The 22,652-nt window shown below is 38.4% G+C and overlaps 1 long non-coding RNA gene across 1 annotated transcript; it reads right to left on the bottom strand.

Annotated features, from left to right (window-relative positions):
- Positions 1-2,341: 2,341 nt before the first annotated feature.
- On the bottom strand, positions 2,342-22,624 carry LOC145528929 (uncharacterized). Its single transcript, XR_014070797.1, has 5 exons — positions 22,531-22,624; positions 20,278-20,381; positions 7,156-7,319; positions 3,837-3,978; positions 2,342-3,571 (listed from the first exon to the last, which is right to left on the bottom strand). It is a non-coding gene; the product is annotated as an uncharacterized LOC145528929 (long non-coding RNA).
- Between the last annotated feature and the right edge of the window lie 28 nt (positions 22,625-22,652).

Below are 22,652 nucleotides of genomic sequence, written 5' to 3'. Positions count from 1 at the left end.
ATTACTGTCTGGCTTTGCATCTTCTCCTGACGGTGGCTAATGCTGTATATGTCAAAGGAATGTGCAAACCTCCAATAACGCACTTACGGTCCAGTTCACATCAGATCTTCATCTCCCCACTGTGTGGCCCCATCTTCTAGGTACACACAAATATGCACTGTCCTGAGTACAGGGTTCTGGTAAGGAAGTGTATGTGTGTGTGTGTGCACTTGCATTCCAGCTATAGAAATAGATGACAGCAGAGGAGAGGAAGGGCCAGGGGAGTGTAAGTGGTGAGGCTGGAGGGTCCTAGAGAGATGACGTCACCCAGTTCCCCTGCTATGGCATAATTGCCTCCATATTATGCAGAGACTCAAAAAATAATATTCCTTGGATATACCTTGAAGTATTTTTTTCAAGATTTCAAATCACAAATCAACTTTAATAATTATCTTCTCTCCATTCAATCTCTCACTTTCTTATTTTCATTGTTACAAACAGATAAAGAAGTATTTATGATATATATGATATATCTCCAAATTTTACATATATGCATAAAATATTATGTATATATGTATGTATCTTTAAAATATCTTAAATAGGCATGTTATAAATATATATCTCCTAAATATTTTTAAATCTTCAAATAATTTTTTTCTTAATGCCCAGATCACATGATTTTGGACTAATTTGACTGTTGTTTGTACTGTAGAAGTGATAATTGTTCTTTTTAGTGAAAGTGAAAGTAAAAGTTGCTCAGTCGTGTCGATTCTTTGTGACTCCATGGACTATACAGTCCATGGAATTCTCCAGGCCAGGATACTGGAGTGGGTAGCCTTTCCCTTCTCCAGGGGATCTTCCCAACTCAGGGATCGAACCCAGGTCTCCCACATTGCAGTCAGATTCTTTACCAGCTGAGCCACAAGGGAAGCCCAAGAATCCTGGAGTCGGTAGCCTATCCCTTCTCCAGGGGATCTTCCCAACCCAGGAATCAAACCAGGGTCTCCTGTATTGCAGGCAGATTCTTACCAACTGAGCTATCAAGGATAATTGGCTTAATCATAAATGAACTTTTAAATAATAAGACATTAACCCAGCATCATTTATCCATATACAACCAGAAAAGATTGTGTTATCTAAGGTAAGGACTCTATCAGAACAAGTGTCTGGAAAGCTGGGTGCCAGTTTTCAACTCCGGTTTTCTGGAGAAAATAAATGTTTTTCCAAAAGGGCACATCCCTTCATCATCCAGACAAGTTGACTGCCGCTCCCTACTGCCTAATTTTAACAGAAGCATAACGATACTTGTGCCATGGTTTGAGGTCCTCATGAAGGATCCAGGATATCAAAATCAGAATCAGAAGTAGGACAGAAAGATCTTAAGCAAGAAAACCAACAAGCAGAAAGTATTCATGATGCTTTTTACCCAGCTTAACTGATTTTATGATTGTGAAATTAACCAAAATGAACAACTGATTGTTGATGTCAGCTTCAACAGGTTAAGGTGAAGCTCCATTCTTTTTCATTCTGAGGAACAGAGTGATGAATTTATTTGGATTTCGGTTAGTGTCTCTGTCCATTAGCCTTCAAGAAACTATTCTTATTTATCAGGTACCTGGATCAACCTAAAGAAAAAGGATCCAGAAACTTCTCCAGTTGGACATGGGAGAGTAGGATAACTCATCATTTCAGTTTGCCTGGACCCAAGGGGGTTCCTGGACTATGGAGCTTTCTATTTTGAAACTAGGAAAGTCCCTGGCAAACCAGATCAAGTCAGGTCACCCTAGATATGGGAGTCCTCTCAGTAGCCAGTTTCTGACACTTTGGAAGTTGGATTCTGACTCTGAAAGACTGAAATAATTGCCACAGATTAGATATATTGTCTTCAAAGTAGCTTCCAAAAATGAATAATGACATGGAACTAGGTACATTAAAGATAACCCTCTCTTGTTCTGCTCTTTTATATCTTATTATTGGGTGAACAAAATATTTACTTGCATATTAATTGAACTATGTTTCAATTTTTCTAAACCAGAGATTGCTAAATGAACTTCAGTAATTCTCACAACCAAAATTAAGCTATTTTTCAAATGTTATTAACCATTTGGAAACCTATTGTTTAGCTTGGCTGTACGCGATCACGTGCATCTTTTAGAACAGCCACAAATAATGTGACATTCTAAAACAGAAAGTACAATAAACGTCTGCCATAAAATTTAAAAGAGAATATTCTAAATATCCAATATTTTCCTTTTTTTTTTTAAGTTCAGAGGTGACTTTCAACAGAACTTCAAAACCAAATTGGGCAACAATGAACATAGAACTGTTCTTTTTAATCATGAGCAAAATCTATCACACATGTTCTTTCAAGTAAAGTTTATTAGAAAGAAACTGCTACCAGAGAACCACATGTTAACTCTGACTTGGCAAGGTCAGGCCAGGGCAATAAACCCTTGAACCTTACAAATATGCAAAGCTGACATAAATAACAAATTAAACCCAGCCAGGTATAACACTTTGGTCACTTGGATGTGAGGCAGATACCAATTCCAGGGAACAAGAGCCTGTTGATTTGTAAGAAAAACCCGGTCTTACCCTCTTTGTTTGCTGCCCATTAGTTTTGCATCTGGGGGTCACTCTGCTCCTTCCTGCTGAGACAAAACCTAATAAAAATGATTCTGCTGGGTTCTCTGCCAGTGCCTCCATGCTACAGCTCATGTGTTGTTGGTACGGTACATTGGACTAATAATGTAGTGTGTTTTTATGAAGGAATGAAGGGCCTTGAGTGGGACTGACATAGGTGTTTTGGGATTTTAAAGCCATTTCTAAATAAAGAAGGCTGCGGTGTTCTTCGGGAAGGCCTGGGCTCTGGGATAACTGTGTAATCAACACGCGGGAGAGTGGGATGATTTTCAATTCAACCCAATATAGGAAAGGGGATCAGCAACTGTGAAGAAGAAAGCCAAACAAAAACCATATATTTTGGGTTTATCTTCACCCCTTTTTATATGTGAAGAGTATTGAGGGAAATCAGAAGCTAGGGACTTGAAAGAGGAAAAGAGAAAACAATTTTGAATACTGTCCATAATATATGCTAGGAAGTATTAATACCAGTATGCCAACCATTAGTGTGAAAGACCAGCATTTTTGTTTGCTGAATACATCCTTTTGCTTAATGAGTAATGAATGTAGGAGTTTCCAGGACCAATAGCTTAATAGCTCCAATGTTGTCATCCTGCATTGTTCTCATTAAGGATTATACATTTTGACAGATCTAATCTGTAATGTATTTAATTACGCAAACACAGTCTATCAAACTCAATAAGTTGGAGGTTGGATTCAAGACTTTTTCTTTGAGGCTTTTGTTGTGGGGTGCTGACTCTGTCCTTTCTATAACCACAGTGTGTGACACCAAGACCTGTTAATGTAAAATAGCCCTTTGGAATAATACTGTTGAAAAAAATGCCCTTTGGCTTCCATACTAGAAATGGCTCATGACAATGATTTTCTTTTGAAGTCAACTTTGTTCTTCGCCAGCAGGGAAGAGCATAAGGATGACACTGGATTCTTTCTTCAGGCAGAAGCCATTTGACTACGTGATGGAGGAAGAAAGAGTGGATTCAGTAGACAGGTCACTATCATATCAGATTTTTGAATTTTGAGAATTACCTATAGTATAGGAAGAGCGTTTGTAGATCAATAGTGAAATTCTCAACATTTGTTGAAATAAATTTACAATTTAGATTTGAAACACATTTTTTTTTCTAATTTACAATTTGTTGAATCTACATAATAATCTCTTGGCTTTCTTGAATGCACATCTACTTAACATCATTACTATAAAAATGAAATCTTACCTGATATCTCAGAAAAATTCTGAAAAACATTTTCCCTGCAATTCAGAGGACTGCAGAAATCATTGTGGAAACTCAGGCAATAGATGGAGTGAGTAATATTTCTGCTGTGCCAACTGAACTGTTATGAGGTGCAGCCTTCACTCTTTTAAATTTAAGAGAGAGAAGAAAGAGGTGTTTTTTGCAATTGGCCCAAAATAAGGACAAGAAGTTTGGCTAAGGCCTTTAGGGGAGTAAAAAATCTAAAAAACAAACCAAAAAAACACTGTAACACTATGAAATTGGGATGCTAATAATGAATAGTATGCAATGAAACTATAGAGATTATTTAGACATCTGGATGACAACAAATGATATCCCATTGTCATGCTTTCTGATTCATATATTTTCCGTTTATTTTCGAAAATCCTCTGGTGATGTCATTGGCATATTTTTTTTTTTTAATTACAAAAGCAACTGTATTAGGCAGCTCAAATTTTGAACTAGACAAAAATCTAAATCAAGTCTTTGCTCTACTTTTTGAATTCTATAAAGAAATTCCTTAATAGCACAGAAAAACAATGAATCCATTGTATGAAATGATGGCCCATGTCGTTCTCTATGCAACTCATCTTTAATACCTACTCTGTCTCTTGTTTGGACAGGGAAGTTGCATTTTATAGTTCTTGCCCTGCCTCATATTTGTCATCAAGACCAGGGTTTCATACTGGTGTCTTCTGTTCTCTTCACTTGGTTGACACAGTTATTTCAAAATTGGAAATTTAAAGGCATTAAGTGGTAGAAGCGTGAGTGTCCCAATTTGCCATTAGTCTTTCCTCTTCAATAGGTTCACATCTCTGCCCAGTTTACACGTGAATGTTACCACCCCTGCCTCAGTCATTTGAAATTTTATGACTTGATATAGACTATCGAGCTGGCTTCCCATCCACAGGGCTGGTGTGGATTCATTAGTTAATCCACCACCCCAACCTTGACCCAAGTGAAATTCTTGCTTTCTGGGAAAACAGGATACCTGACAAGTTTTTCAGTTTCAAAATCAAGTTAATCTCAAGTTATTTTGGCAAAAAATCGAATAACCTTGCTCTTGCTTCTTTGTTGATTCTGTGGGTGGGAGCTAACTAGAGAGCGTGGGGAGGGACAATTAAGAGGCTCTTGTACAGGAAGTGGAATCACGTATATCACCACCTTATTTATTTTTGGATTCTTGTGGATCTAAGGCTGTTGCCTGTAAGTCTCAAGGACTAAAGGATTAGGATGTGTAGAAATATATATATATATTTTTTACTAAAGAGGAAGGCTTGTTACTTTTGTCTATTCATCTTTGGCCTCAGGGCATGTACTCTTGAATTGTATTAAATATTACATGAAAATGTTTACTTAAAGCCCTTTCAACTGACAAGTTATTAAATGCTAGCTCAAATGACAAGAAAGTTCAACATCCAACTTGTTAATGGGTGAGTAAGGGTGGAATATGTTGATGCCTGTATCAACAAACAGACATGGAAATATCTTCAATTTCATTTAACCTGTTGAACAGTGGGGTTCCAAAGAAGGAAAAATGAGGCAAACAATTTTTTTTTCAGATGCCATTCAAGGGCAATCACAGCTGGCAAAAGCTCACATGCTTATGAATATACTGGGAAAGTGAAAATTATAAGCTTAATTTTTACAACAGATGTTTGGCAACTAATTAGGAGTAGATGATTTAGTGTATAACCCAAATCATTCAACTCAGACCCCAGAATAATTTGATTGTTCCCCTGGGTATTCAAAACAAAATGGCATTAAAAGTATAAACAGCAAATAATGGCAGAAATGATCATTTCAGTTCCTTCTTCCCATAGAGTAGCTAGTAGACTGTCCACATTTGAGTTACTATTCTTTACCTGTTTATCATTAAATAACTTTTTTTTAAACTCCCTCCCTTTAGTTCAATACTAGGTCAGCAGCAGTGACGTTAATGCTAACAAGCAGTCTCCTAGCAGAAGGTCAGTAGAGAAGTGTAATCAGTTTAGAACTGGATGTTGTAACTTACTTGAATCAAAGACTTTTCTTAAGGTGACATTAAGATGAAATATTTAAGATAAACTGGAAGATTTGACTGGAAATTCACAATGGCTCTCTGAAATAGTCTGCCCTGATTTACAGATCCTCAGTTTTCAATTTATGAGCTGAGAGCAGAGTATACCACTAGAGGATGAGAATCGAGTAGTCATATTAGAGGCAGCTCATATATCCTAAAGACAGACTTTGAAAGAATTAGAAAGTATAATAAAGTGCCTGTCCCTTTAAGACAGGACCTGGCTCGCTGCCAATTTCAAACCTAAAGCATTAGATATTTTTAAAGCCTTTAAAACTGTCACTTCTTCCCCAGACTTTTTGTCATCTCTAAATGAAAAAACAGTACCAGAGAGATTTGCCCATATTGTTTCAAGTCTCCTCAGGATATTTTTGAAAAGTAAATATTTATTGCTGACAATAATTTCTTTGCTAAGGTTAACTAGCACTTCAAGTACAAAGCAGGGCATCTGAAAGACAGAGAGTCGCTCAGTCACTCTCAAGTTACATATATTTACAGGAAATTTGCAAACAAGACCAGTCAAAGTGCATATTATTAACATTTCTTTACCTTCTTCAAAGGAGACACTAGTAGTATTTTGAAGACATCAGCTAGATGTTGGGACTCAAAACAGGTTAAACTTAGGCTAGAGACCACAGGAACATCGAATAAAGAATCAGCACTACCAATGGGCTTTTCCTTGTCCTTAAGCTCCTAGAGGTAGATTTTGACAATACAAACACCATTGGCATCTGCGAGGACACGTTCAGAACACGATTGCTTAGTAATCACTCACTGTGTGTTTTCCTATCAGATATTCAAATCGGTCTAAGCACGTCCCCCCGTTTACTGCCAGCTTGTGCTAAGGGATGTTTGGGGCTTATTGGAAAAAGAAGTATTTATATTGAGATAACTTGAGAAAAGGCAAAGTTAAGCAAGTTCCTCTGGTGCACATTCCCTTAAAGATTTTTAATATATACCATGACTCTCAACATCTAGAGAACCCACTTAAGTTTTGAGGAACATTTAGCAAGACAAAACTAGGAATCAATAGCTCATATTTTGTTAACTGCTGCCTAGAAGCATCAAGAAAATAAAACTGCTATGGCCTGGAGAATTTCATGGACTGTATAGTCCATGGGGTCGCAAAAAGTCGGACAGGACTGAACGACTTTCACTTTCACTTTCCAAGGTCCCTTTGGGTTATAGTGCTTCTATTCATTGATTGGGTTTCCTAGGCGGCGCTACTGGTAAAGAACCCACCTGCCAGCGCAGGAGACATAAGAGACACGGGTCCAATCCCTGGCTCAGGAAGATCTGCTGGAAGAAGGTACGGCAAACCACTTCAGTATTCTTGCCTGGAAAATCCCATGGACAGAGGAGCCTTGTGGGCTACAGTCCATGGGGTCACAAAGAGTTGGACACAACTGAAGGAACAGAACACACACACACATAAATTGATTAGTTAGATAAATGGGTGACACTACAGGTCTTTGGACAGGACCTCATAAAAGGGCCTACATTTTTTCCAGATAAATATAAAAGATATTTAGAGAGATAGAATAGACTTTGACGACAATAATTCTCCATCTCTCTATCTATCTAGAATAAAAGCATGGCATGAATGTACATTCGTATGTGATGACACACACAGACATACACATATTAGGATCTGTTAGAATCAGTTAGCATTTGTACTTGGCTTTAAATAACAGACCTCAAAAACTCAGTGATTTAAATAACTTGATTTTTTTTCTTTCACAACACAGTGATTCTAGAAACTGGAAAGGGACCTGGATCTGCCTTTCGGCACCAGATCTCTAGCACAGATCTGGTTAGCTCATGGTTGCAGAATGACTTATGACATCTATAGTCATCATATCTGCATATGGTCAGGAAGACTGGAAAGGGTGACATAGACAAAGGTGTATTGAGTTAGATCCTACTACCAAGCCCTACTCAACAATTTGTGTTAATATTTTATTGGCAAGAACTTGGTCCCATGGCTATCTCTATTTTCAAGGAAGGCTGAGAAATACAGTTTCTTTACTGGGGAACCTGGGTTCTGTTAGTAAGAAAGAAAGAGTGAATACAAGGTAGACAACCAGAGCTGTTGCTGTAACATGTTCTTTAGTTTGCCATGGGTCTTGAAGAAGGCTGTCTCAGATAAAGATATGTGGATAAACATCCAGTTAACAACTTAATGTCTGAGAAAGCGACCAGAGCCATTGACTATCAATAGAAATTGTCAAGAAATGTATTTCCAGATTTCCAAATACCAAAAAGAAAAAAGCTCTAGGGTCAACTGTTGGGAAAATTATTGGGGCAGGACAAAAGTGTACATATTCCCAGATGCTTTTGATGCAGGGAAGAGCAATAATAAGACTTTCATGGCTGAAAGTATACTAGAACTTTTCTTAAAAGGCAGTAAATATTGAAAATAGCACTGAAATATTCAATCTGGGATAAGCTTTCATTTGATTTAATCTTATACTAGACTAATACTCTAGTAACCTCAGGATCTTTATAGTCTATACATTTTATCTATATTTAGGCTAATATTTCAATAAATTAATTTTTTTTATAAAAGCACTCTTGGCTCTTAAAAAATTGTTGGAGGAATCCTCATTAATGAGTGCCAAAAATACCTCGTGCATGAGGCTTCTAATACCTGAAATGCTCTCACAGTGGTGATTATATTGACCTGTAGATGCAAGATCCTTGGGGTCTGAAAATAGGATGAGGTGATACAATCTATATTAATATCAGAGATTGTTGCAGTTGCCATGACTCCAAGCTATCTTGGTTTTCTATTTCTTTTTTCTTCTCCTAGTTTCTTTTCTTCCATATGCTCTCAAATTATGGATTTCTGTTGAAAGCACAGTCCTTTGCTCTTCCTTTTTTCTTAATGATGTATTTTTCCTTCACATTGGCCTCATATTGAGATATCACCTAGAATATAAAGGAGCTGGATAGCTATTTTCTAAGATCAGTTTTAAAATTAAAATCCCATGATTCTTACTATTATAACTTCATAACCTACATAATTAGGCCTGTAGCTGATCATCTATGATCATTTTTGAGCTGTGATCACAAATTTCTATATTCCTATTGGATATGTCAGCTTGTGACTTCTTCTGTCATAGATATCAGTTCTACGAATGAGCTGTTGTTGTTGTTCAGTTGCTCAGTTGTGTCTGGCTCTTTGCGACCCCATGGACTGCAGCACACCAGGCTTCCTTGTCCTGCACCATCTCCCAGAGTTTGCTCAAACTCATGTCCATTGAGTCGGTGATGCCATCCACCCATCTCATCCTCTGTCGTCCCCTTCTCCTCCCGCCTTCAATCTTTCCCAGCATCAGGGTCTCTTCCAATGAGTCGGCTCTTATAAAGAGTCTTTAAAACCCATAAAAAGTCTTCTTTATTTCTGTTGATAGTATTCATTTCTCTCTGTCTTCCAATTAAAATTAGTCTTTAAATTCTGGTAATTCTTCTTTCATATTTTCTCCTAATGATAAGTGGAAAGAGCAGGGGGTTTGCAACCAGGCTGATGAATATTTGCATACTAGCTTGGCCAATTACTAGATGTATCATCTTGGGTTGGATGAGATCAGAAAACATATAAAAAGGTGAAAATATAAGAAAACAGTTGACTTAGAATCCTATGGACAAAACAAAAAATCTTGTGAGAATACTGAAGACAGGTCAGTCACTTATATACTTAGGTGATCAGCTTTGCAATTTCAGCCTGAAAGTCTGGCAAGTCTAAAAGAACGGCATAGAGAAGGAAGCTGGTGAGGGAACTATTGTTATGGAGGTGGGACCCTACACAATATATTAAGGAGAAAATAAGGGATATATGGCTGAACAGAAAGAAATCATTTAGAAATATGATTGGAAATTTGAATTGCCTTAGATTAGGAAAAGTCTTGAACCCCAAGCTGCAATATTTGCACCTTGATTTAAAGTGGTTGAAGGGTTCTGAATAACAGAACAATGTGATAAGTGCAATGTATTATTACATATATCTAATAGCTGACAAAAAATCCTTTGTTATTAGAAAAATTTAAAGAAAAATGAAAGAAAGTGCAAAAAAGAATGAATGAAAAAAAAACTGTAGTGGAAAATGAAGCAGTTGAACAGAACACTAAAAATCTGATGGAAGATTTGAATTGGGTCAAGCTAGTTTATTTTTTATTCTTTAAATTTTTTTAAAGATTTTTTTGATGTGGACCATTTTTAAAAGTCTTTATTGAATTTGTTACAGTATTGCTTCTACTTATTTTTTAAATTTGTGTTTATTTTTTGGTTTTTTGGCTACAAGGCACGTGGGATCCTAGCTGCTCAACCAAGGATTGAACTCACATCCCCTGCAGTGGAGGGTGAAGTCTTAACCACTGGACCACCAGGGAAGTGCCAGGTCAAGCTAGTTTAGACTGGTAGTCACCAGCTCAACTAATATGTATCTATTTTATGCCCTGAGAAGTTTAATAAATCTAATTGACTATCCAGTGTGTGGGTTGTGGTGATGGGATGGCAAGACTTCAATACATCCTTGTTGAATAAAGGAATGGGCCTTTCAGACCACAATCAAATCCAATCAATCTGAACTCAGCAATGTGCCAAATACACATCTTCATGCACCCCAAATGGGGTTAATATAACACCTTAAAAACAGTAATAATGGAAGAGTGAATCGCCGACAAAATATAGTGATTATACCCACAGAGAAATGGTTCACAAATGGAAAACTGAGAAATAAAAACAGATTATATTAGGTTAGGATAATCATCAAAATTGGGTTGGTTTAGAAGAATGCGCGAAGAAAGCAATGGCACGCCACTCCAGTACTCTTGCCTGGAAAATCCCATGGATGGAGGAGCCTGGTGGGCTGCCGTCTATGGGGTCGCACAGAGTCGGACACGACTGAAGCGATTAAGCAGCAGCAGAGGCAGCAGTAGAAGAATGCAACTTGCTTCTTCTATGAGCTTCAGGAAGACTTGACTGCTCTAGGAATAACCAAAGGGCTATCTGCTTTGGAGAACCTTTAAAAATTTGTCATGGAACATTTAGTATCTCATGGTTTCATCTTGCTTTACTCTTAAAATTAGGACAGAACTGAACTATATACATGTTAGCATCTTATACAAGGTGATTGCTCAATAAATACTTAAAATCATGTTTTGTAAGAACTGGAAGGGTACTTGGAGATCAGCTAGTCCCACCTTCTGTCTCCTCATTATTTTAAAGATGAGAACACTGAAATTGGAGAAACTGTGAGACATGTTGGCAGATTGGTATAAAGATCTATCCACTAGACAGACAATGCTTTCTCAGAAGAGATCCACTGACCATTTCTCTTAGACTTAAATAACCCAGAGCATTTATCAAAAGTTAATTGTTTCCATAAAACATGTCAGTAAAGTTACAATCCACACAATTACAAGAACCATGAGTATAGGAATGATGAATTGAAAATGCTGGCTTTTGGTAAGTTCTCATTGAATGAATAAATACTCACCTTTCCTTTATAAATGAAAAGTCTGCAATGAAGCCATGGTAAAAATTATTCAGAAAGTAGATCACTGAATCTTGGCTGTTTGAAAACTATCTGCACACATATTACATTCTATTTTAAACGGCAAATCATTTTCATAATTGATTACTGCGTTTATTTTCTTAAATACCTGATTATTCCAATGATTAAACTGATTAGATTTAATTATTACATGTATGTTCCCCCAGCTCTTGTCAGAAGCCCTACTCTTTGGGGTTATCAAACCAAAAACATTTCCTTGTCTTTGGAATTTAAAATTGTTTATCATTTTCCTTCTGGTACAATGAATCCATTTTTAGTAATTCCAGAATGAATCATATTTAGGGATGACTATCCATCTTTGCTTTGCAGTGTTTAAAGAATTTGAGAGGAATTCTGCTTCTTGCCCTGACATGGGAGGTAGGTGAACGTTTTCCTTCCCAGGCAGAGTGGGGATTAGACACGGCTATTCCTGTTTTATCAGGGACGGTCTCTCCAAGCCCCTTCACACCGAATGGGCCTCTTCCTGAAGATTAGGAGATAATGCATCTGGAATAACATGAGCTCATTCAGGTTTGTGGTTTATCTGATCAAATCCCAATAATCTCATAGTCCATCTGGCTGCACATACATTTGGGTAAAGTTTAAATATCACAGGGCTAACAACTTGAAAATAGGAGAAGAAAAAGTTCCATCTTTGAGTTCAGGCTAAACATTCCTCTGCCTTCGGTGATGTGTTTTTCTTTCAGCAGCTCAGAGAGCGTTGTTGGCAGAAGCCTCTTCAGTGTATTTGTTGTTCCTGTAGTAGGATGTGCTCAGCAGGCCCTCTGAAGGAAGTGTGAACAGAGCTCAGATGCAGCCCGTCCCCCTGGCTGAAGCAAAAGTTGAAAAGGTGTGAAAACATGAATCTAGAGATGGAGTCGATCAGCCTTTCGACATTCATTTCGAGGGAGAGCATCCCTATCCTGGGTTAGCAACCAGTCAGTGACAAAGCCACAGAGTGTGACAGAGAGAAATATTTGGCCTTTGGTTAATAGGCAGTTTTGAGTACAAGACATCAGCAGGCAGTTTAGTACTAGTTCAGGGCCTGGAGTTTGAAATAAAACAGATCACAGCTGGAGGCCAGGCTTTGATACCTGGTAGGCTTGTGACTGGGCTTCTCAGGTGGCTCAATGGTAAAGAATCTGCCTGCCAAGTAGGAGACTCGGGTTCTACCCCTGGTTTGGAAAGATTCCCTAGAGAAGGAAATGGCTACCCATGCCAGTATTCTTGTCTGGGACATCCCATGGGCAAAGGGCTACAGTCCACGGGGTCACAAAAGAGTCAGACATGACTTAGTGACTAAATGACAACAACAGGCCTGTGACTAGCAGGCTGTTCCCACTCTCACATCTGAACGCAGGAGGATGAGGACCTAGCCTACATCTCAGGAGTCTTGTAAGCATCACATTAGATGAGGATGTGAAGCAAATGGACAACACAAAATCTACCAAAGGGTAAGCATGCAGTAAACAGCAACTGATGAAGCAGAACTGATAGTCTATCCTGTTGAAAATGCATTTCAGAAGCTTTCATAGATTTCTTACTAAACATACGGATTAAACAAACAAACAAACAAAACCCTCTGTGGGCCAAAATACTCTCCCCAACACTGCTGATGAGTGTGAAAATTGGTGTAGTAGAATTTCTGGAGGATAATTTGTTAATATAAATCAAAAGCCCTAGGTAAGTGCATATGCTTTACCTAAAAATTCAAGTTTTTATATTTGAAATTTCCCCAAGGAAATAATCAGAATTATAAGCAAAGAGTAAACATAAAATATCCACCACAATGTATTTTTCATTTACGTGGTATTATTTATAATAGTGAATGTCCAAAACCCAAATAGTAGGGTAGAATTAATACATATATTGGAATACCTTTATAGGTATCAGAAATCTTGGTTCAGAAAAGTATTCCATGATAAAGTGTCTTTAATATACTATTAATTTTTTTAAAAAAAACAAAAGTTATGAAGCAGCACAAATGTAATGAGAGCAATAGTTCTAAAATCTAGAAAGATATATGGCAAAATGGCAGTTCTCTGGGTTGTGGGATTACAAATTATTTTTATCTTCTTCTTAGTGTTTCTGTCTTTTTTTAAAAGTTAAATTCTGTATAAAGTCACTTTAAAAAGGAACATAAAAGAGAAATACTGTTATTTTTTCCTTTCAAGTGTTCTTCACTGTCCTAATTTCCCCCTCCTGCTGCCCTACATACCCCTACTTTCAAAAACCTGAGACTACCTGGACAACTATTGACATAGATATGTTCAAATGTAAAAATACAAATTTCCTAACAGCCAAGTCACCTAATTAAAAGTATGCTTGTTGAAATGACAAAGAGAAAAATAAAAAATAATTACTATAGAGCTCTTGAATTTTTTTTTTTGTAATGAACAATTTGGGTTTAAATTGCAGCTAGATAAAATATCAGAAAAAGTAATCAAGTTCAGCATGAATAAAGCCTTGGAAAATATTTTAAAGATATTTCCAAAAATATGAATAATCAAAAAGTATTCCACAGAATATTCTGGGACATCTTTTGGTGCCTAAAAGGGACTTCCAGTGGCCAGACCATTCAATAAGCATGAAGTGAAGTGGACATCTGATGATTTTTCTCAAGATAATGGTATTTTTCACGTCATGTAGTAGGTAATGATAACCTCAAAATTCACTATCTAGAATTCTTCTCACTAAAAGTCCTGAACAATTTAACAGGCAAGTATGAAAATCACAATGGCCTGATTCTTTGACAAGTTAGCAGTCATATTTTCACAAATGTGTAGAAGATTAATCTTCTGTGATTGGAAACAAATACTTAGATGTTAGCATAGAATTGGAGAAACCAAATAATGAAAAACTATTAACTATCTTTCCCCCCTAATATAATATGAAATAAAACAAATAATTCTCAGTCATGGATTTATAGAAAGTGATTCTGTACCCTCAATGGCCTATCTACTTATTAAATATTTATTTCTTTAATACCAGCTCTTGAAATCCAAGTTTCAGAAAATGAGGCTCTGAGGTTTTGTGACCCCAGAAGAGACTCTCAACTGGTTGTTTAACACTGATTGTTTTTGGCCAATTACCAAAGAAGTACTTGACTAGTGTGCAGAATAATCTTTAATTTTCAGCCGCAGTATAGAATCACATGTAGCTAAACTATAAACAAACACAAGCATTAAGATTCTCTAGATCATGGTTTTTATCAATCTCTCCCAGCAGAAGCAAACAGATAAAAGGGAAAGATCAAATAGGGCTAATCAGGACACACTTGGATATTTGCAGGACATTGAAGGACTGATAGATGCGTTCCTGAGTTATTTTATTTTTTCTATTCTTTTTCAAATTTTTTCTCACTTAGGTTATTACAGAATATTGAGCAAAGTTTCCTGTACCATACAGTAGGTCCTTGTTGGTTATCTATTTTAAATATAGCAGTGTGTACTTGTCAATCTCAAACTTCTAATCTATCCCTCTTCCCTGCCCCTTAACCATAATATTGTTCTCTAAGTCTGTGAATCTGCTTCTGTTTTATAGATAATCTCATTTGTATTATTCTTTTTTGTTATTTTTTTTTAAGATTCCATATATAAGTAACATCATATGGTATTTGTCTTTGTCTGACTCACTTCACTTAGTGTGGTAATCTCTAGGTCCATCCATCTTGCTGCCAATGGAATTATTTCATTCTTTTTTATGTCTGAGTAGTATTCCATTGTATATATGTACCACATCTTTTTACCGATTCATCTGTCGATGGACAGTTAGGTTATTTCCATGTCCTGGCTATTGTATACTGTGCTGCAATGAATATTGGGGTGCATGTATACTTTCGAGTCAAGTTTTTCTCTGGATATGTGTCCAAGAGTGGAATTGTTGGATTGTATGGTAGCTCTATACATACACGGACCACAGCCTTGTCTATCTCAATGAATATCCCCATGCCGTGTGGGGCCACCCAAGATGGATGGGTCATGGTGGAGAGGTCTGACATATTGTGGTCCACTGGAGAAGAGCATGGCAAACCACTTCAGTATTCTTGCCTTGAGAACCCCATGAACAGTATGAAAAGGCAAAAGGATAGGACACTGAAAGATGAACTCCCCAGGTCAGTAGGTGCCCAATACGCTAATGGAGATCAGTGGAGAAATAACTCCAGAAAGAATGATGGGATGGAGCCAAAGCAAAAACGATAGCCAACTGTGGATGTGACTGGTGATAGACGCAAAGTCCGATGCTGTAAAGAGCAATATTGCATAGGAACCTGGAATGTTAGGTCCATGAATCAAGGCAAACTGGAAGTGGTCAAACAGGAGATAGCAAGAGTGACCGTTGACATTCTAGGAATCAGCGAACTAAGATGGACTGGAATGGGTGAATTTAACTCAGATGACCATTATATCTACTATTGTGGGCAAGAATCCCTTAGAAGAAATGGAGTAGCCATCATGGTCAACAAAAGAGTCCGAAATGCAGTACTTGGATGCAATCTCAAAAACGACAGAATGATCTCTGTTCGCTTCCAAGGCAAACCATTCAATATCACGGTAATCCAAGTCTATGCCCCGACCAGTAACGCCGAAGAAGCTGAAGTTGAACGATTCTATGAAGACCTACAAGACCTTCTAGAACTAACACCCAAAAAAGATGTCCTTTTCATTATAGGGGACTGGAATGCAAAAGTAGGAAGTCAAGAAACACCTGGCGTAACAGGCAGGTTTGGCCTTGGAGTACAGAATGAAGCAGGGCAAAGGCTAATAGAGTTTTGCCACGAGAACGCACTGGTAATAGCAAACACCCTATTCCAACAACACAAGAGAAGACTCTACACGTGGACATCACCAGATGGTCAACACCAAAATCAGATTGATTATATTCTTTGCAGCCAAAGATGGATAAGCTCTATACAGTCAGCAAAAACAAGACCGGGAGCAGACTGTGGCTCAGATCATGAACTGCTTATTGCCAAATTCAGACTTAAATTGAACAAGGTAGGGAAAACCACTAGACCATTCAGGTATGACCTAGATCAAATCCCTTATGAGTATACAGTGGAAGTGACAAATAGATTTAAGGGACTAGACCTGATAGACAGAATGCCTGATGAACTATGGACAGAGGTTCGTGACATTGTACAGGAGACAGGGATCAAGAAAATCCCCATGGAAAAGAAATGCAAAAAAGCAAAATGGCTGTCTGAGGAGGCCTTACAGATAGCTGGGAAGAGAAGAGAAGCGAAAAGCAAAGGAGAAAAGGAAATATATTCTCATCTGAATGCAGAGTTCCAAAGAATAGCAAGGAGAGATAAGAAAGCCTTCCTCAGCGATCAGTGCAAACAAATAGAGGAAAACAACAGATTGGGAAAGACTAGAGACCTCTTCAAGAAAATTAGAGATACCAAAGGAACATTTCATGCAAAGATAGGCTCGATAAAGGACAGAAATGGTATGGACCTAACAGAAGCAGAAGATATTAAGAAGAGGTGGCAAGAATACACAGAAGAACTGTACAAAAAAGATCTTCACAACACAGATAATCACGATGGTGTGATCACTCACCTAGAGCCAGACATCCTGGAATGTGAAGTCAAGTGGGCCTTAGAAAGCATCACTACGAACAAAGCTAGTGGAGGTGATGGAATTCCAGTTGAGCTATTTCAAATCCTGAAACATGATGCTGTGAAAGTGCTGCACTCGATATGCCAGCAAATTTGGAAAACTCAGCAGTGGCCACAGGACTGGAAGAGGTCAGTCTTCGTTCCAATCCCAAAGAAAGGCAATGCCAAAGAATGCTCAAACTACCGCACAATTGCGCTCATCTCACATGCTAGTAAAGTAATGCTCAAAATTCTCCAAGCCAGGCTTCAGCAATACGTGAACCATGAACTTCCAGATGTTCAAGCTGGTTTTAGAAAAGGTAGAGGAACCAGAGATCAAATTGCCAATATCCACTGGATCATCGAAAAAGCAAGAGAGTTCCAGAAAAACATCTATTTCTGCTTTATTGACTATGCCAAAGCCTTTGACTGTGTGGATCACAATAAACTGTGGAAAATTCTGAAAGAGATGGGAATACCAGACCATCTGACCTGTCTCTTGAGAAACCTGTATGCAGGTCAAGAAGCAACAGTTAGAACTGGACATGGAACAACAGACTGGTTCCAAATAGGAAAAGGAGTACGTCAAGGCTGTATATTGTCACCCTGCTTATTTAACTTATATGCAGAGTACATCATGAGAAACGTTGGGCTGGAAGAAACACAAGCTGGAATCAAGATTGCCGGGAGAAATATCAATAACCTCAGATATGCGGATGACACCACCCTTATGGCAGAAAGTGAAGAAGAACTAAAGAGCCTCTTGATGAAGGTGAAGGAGGAGAGTGAAAAAGTTGGCTTAAAGCTCAACGTTCAGAAAACTAAGATCATGGCATGTGGTCCCATCACTCCATGGGAAATAGATGGGGAAACAGTGGAAACAGTGTCAGACTTTACTTTTTTGGGCTCCAGAATCACTGCTGATGGTGACTGCAGCCATGAAATTAAAAGACGCTTACTACTTGGAAGGAAGGTTATGGCCAACCTAGATAGCATGTTTAAAAGCAGAGACATTACTTTGCCAACAAAAGTCCGTCTAGTCAAGACTATGGTTTTTCCAGTGGTCATGTATGGACGTGAGAGTTGGACGGTGAAGAAAGCTGAGCGCCGCAGAATTGATGCTTTTGAACTGTGGTGTTGGAGAAGACTCTTGAGAGTTTCTTGGACTGCAAGGAGATCCAATCAATCCATCCTAAAAGAGATCAATCCTGGGTGTTCATTGGAAGGTCTGATGTTGAAGCTGAAGCTCCAGTACTTTGGCCACCTCATGCGAAGGGTTGACTCATTGGAAAAGACCCTAATGCTGGGTAGGATTGGGGGCGGGAGGAGAAGGGGACGACAGAAGATGAGATGGTTGGATGGCATCACCGACTCGATGAACATGGGTTTGGGTAGACTCCGGGAGTTGGTGATGGACAGAGAGGCCTGGCGTGCTGCAATTCATGGGGTCGCAGAGAGTCAGACACGACTGAGCGACTGAACTGAACTGAACTGATGGTAGCTCTATTTTTAGTTTTAAGGAACTTTTTTTTTAATGGTAAAACATGGAAAATATGACCTGACAAATGAATTGCCAGCTATTCCTAACATTATGGCCAAATCTAACCAGTGCTCAGTGAGTGAATCACAGCCCTGCAAACTTCAGGCTACTTTCAACAGTTATAGTGATTCTGTGACTGTAAAAGGATTAAGTGGCTTGATCCTGACCAACTCTTCCAATTAGCACTGTGTTAATTTCTGCAAGTTTTACTTCTAAGGCTTTAAAGACACCAAGCTTTGATCCCAAGATATTCAAGACCTCAACTGCTCTAGACCTGCTCTGTCTGTCTTCTGGATTACATAAAAAAGTTCTTGAGGCTTTGCGAAGACACACTGCTGCCTCCTCTTTTAGAGATGGGCTTGATTTGGGATGATTTCATACAATTTCTCACCTTGTTGAGGTTAGAGCAGGTTTGAGATGCTGAGCAGAACTTGAACTCCTGACCTTGCCACATTGCTTTCCAGCCCTGACAAATCGCAATAAAAATATGTAAACTGTCTAGGTGCAGAACATGACAGGGAGGCCACAGAAATCCTGACTCCATACCATGGAACATTAAAAAATTGTTTATCTTGCATTGGCAGCAATACCAGTTGTCGAAGGGAAAAAGGTTAGACATCATTTTCTAGTTGCAAATTAGAAGGGAACCTATCACTCGTTTGTGCAAACAAACAACATTCCTGGAGTATCACATGGACATCTCCTGACACACCACGGCTGCTAGCACACCACGGAGGGCCCATCTGTTCCCAAACTGCAGTTGAACTGCACGTCCGGAGTCGGTTCCCTGCTATGGTCTCCTTCTGGGAGACCACGATGAGATGTGATCATCTCCAGGTCACAGCGACTGAGCTCCATTCCCTCGTCGTGCTGGCCTTTAAAAGCCTTGCAGTTCGGCATCTCTGCCATAAAGTGGGAGAGTTGGCATTCTTTAGGACCTGGGGGAGTTGTTGTGTTCCACTGGAATGTGTTGAATGGCTTGTAAATTAGAGTCCCTAATGAAAACTCGCTGGTGTCCAACTGCAGCAATCATCTGGTTAAAATCAGGCAGTAATTCCACTAATTTTACTGCCCTTCTCCCAGCCCTCAACGCCTCATTTAGGAAAAAATGTTTATGTTCCCCTCAAAACACCTGCGTTTTAACTTCAGTCCCCAAAGCAATTATAGTATTATTTTATTTCATTTTTTCTTTTTTGGTCTTTCTGTTGTGGATGAAGCATTTCTTCCTTTTGTAAAATAAAATGTAAAGCATAAAAAAATGTAAAATGTAAGCAGAAAAACCAACCCTGAAATCTTTAACTGTGGACAGTCCAAGTAGTCTTTTTTTTTTTTGTACCAAGAGCCTAGTTTCCCAGCTGTTGCTCAGAATCCTTTAGATATTTTTCAGAAAACAATACAGAAGTTTACATTGTGACTAAACGAGCTCAGATTTGAAGAGAAGAATGATGTGGCTGCCACTTATCCAATTAAAAACCTTCCTTGCTGTGGCTTTTATAAAAATTTAGTTCCACAGAGGCCCTTCACTTTTATCAACTTAGCATCACTTTAACAACAAAAAAAGTGTTTTGATGCCCAAGAAAGTAGAAAGTTCTTTGGAAAATGTTTGAAATAAAGTATGGAAATTTTTTATTACTTGACCTTTTATCTGCATAAATAGAGCATTACCTGGTGGTTAGTTTTTCTGGTCTCCATTTACTTAAATTTCCTGAAAGTCAGGTGAAAATTTTTCTCTCAGGTAAAATTTCATAAATTTGTATTACATTTTCTTTCTTAATAGAAAACAGAAGGAAAAGAGTTTTGAGTAACATACACACACATCTCTGTTTCCAAAGCATCACCTTTCCCCTACCCTCTCTTCACTCCGGGTCTGCAAAACATCTGTGAGCTGGGTAGGCATTCTGGGTAATGATATGCAAATAAGCCCACCAGTTAACAGAATTTCCTTGTCCAATAATGAAATTGGACCAACATGTAGGTTTTTAAATTGGAGCCAGGCTTGCCTAGGCCAGATGTGCAAACAGGAGCACGCGGTCCTGGTTTTAGAGATTGGAGCTGCGATGCCGCGTGGGGCGGGTTGGAAGGGAAAACCACGTGACACGCTACTGCATGAAGACCCAGAAATGGCTGAAGCACTTCTCCTGTGTTGCATATTAGCCGTGTGTAGGTACCCATACACTTCTGTTCAATGGGGAGAGTCACCCACGATGCTCCCCCAAGCCTGCCCCTGAGGCCGACCTAGAGTGGCCATCTTGGTCTGGCTGTGGGAAGGCTCCCTTTCAGCTCGCCGTTCTCAGGGTCCTGACTGATGGCCTCACTTCAGTCTGAGTGATAGCCTGAGGCACTCAGGTCACCCCACATCTAGAGAGGTTTCTTTCCTTCCTTTATCCTGAGTGTTAATCCTCCTGAAATGCAGAGTAAGGAATAAAAACTGATGTCCCCTGTCTTATACTATCCATTGGGCATCCTTAGAAAATGCGGTTGTCACTACGGACAGTGAGGAGCTGAATCCACGACTTTAATCCCTACCACGTGAGAGGCAAGTCAGTGCCTGGTGCTTCCTGCTTAGAAAGCCAAAGTGATACTGTTAACTCCGCAACAGTAAAAGAGAAGTGGCTGTTGAGAAAATCTAAAGGAACCGGAGAGAAACCCAATGAGCTTAAATCAAAATTTGGAAAATAGCTTTAAGTAGGGTTTCAAAGCTTTCTGTTTTTTGAAGTGAAGCAATACCTTACCAATTCTTTTTTAAAACTGAAAGCCAAAAATGTATAACATTATAGATGTCACAATTAGTGATCATTATGTGACCAAGGCTCACTGAGGATGAGAAAATGAACAAACATTTGGATATACTTCCCCAGGATGATGGATATATTTAACTGATGGCTATTGAATTTATCAGGGTCAGTTAGCATAATGAAAACATATTTTATTAGGCTATTAAAGGGATAAATTGTTTTCATATTTATTCATCTGTTCCCAAGGCTAATTTGGGGAGTTTAAAACATGCTTTTCATGTTTCCAAAATGAACAGCTAAATAAATAAAGCATTAGTTTGAGAACAGAAGTATCCACCATAGATGTAACACAGTATTTCTCCCTAGTACAGACTTAAGTAATGATTTTCTGATTGTTCATCCATCACAGTAAATAGTCCCCAGAATTCCCAAGCTAATAACAAATAAAAGTGAAAATAGAAATCAGTAAGGAAAAAACAAAATCACACACACAAGCAAATCAACTTAGATCAGCTTGATGCTTGTTAAATGAAACACAAAAATGAATACTATTCTATTCGTTAAGCTGAGAACACTTTTGCTTTAATTCACTGCTGAGTGCATTCTTAAGGACTGAATAATGTGAATAATCTGGAAAATCCCCATTCTATTTTGCTTGTTTCAAAACCAACATTCCCAACTCAAATGAAACTTTTAGATACTGACTCCCAAAGCCTGTTTGGGGTTGTAACAGTTTTCAGGGAGGAAAAACTTTCAGATCAGGCGATGCCCACTTTGACACCTAGCAGTGGAGTCTACACACTCCATTGTAGCCTGCACTCCAGCCCCTCAGCTGGCAGCTCACTCTTTGGATGTTATAGCAAGAACTCTGACCTGACTTTTCTTTGATAATGGACTTTATTTTATTTTTTAATCTATTTTTAAATTGAAATATAGTTAATTCACAACGTTGTGATAATTTCTGCTGTGCAGCAAAGTGACTCAGTTACATGTACAAATACATATATATATGTGCATGTGTGTATATATATATATATATATATATATTCTTTTTCATACTCCTTTCCATTATGGTTTATCCCAGGAAATTGAAAGTAGTTCCCTGTACAGCACAGGAGGACCTTGTTATTTATCCATTCTGTTGATACATATAAGTTTGCATGTACTGACTCCAAAGTCCTACCCTGATTTTCTCTTCCATTAATTTCTTCTCAATCACTGGCTTTCCCCTCACTGCCTCCTTCTTAAATGCTGGTAGTTTTGATGGTTCTGTTTTCAGTTCTGCTCACATTCCACTCTCATTGT

This window comes from Giraffa tippelskirchi, chromosome 12 (genome assembly GCF_054371585.1).
Source record: "Giraffa tippelskirchi isolate mGirTip1 chromosome 12, T2T-mGirTip1v1.2.pri, whole genome shotgun sequence".
Lineage (NCBI taxonomy): Eukaryota > Metazoa > Chordata > Mammalia > Artiodactyla > Giraffidae > Giraffa > Giraffa tippelskirchi.
This window is presented reverse-complemented; position numbering and strand designations above follow the sequence as displayed.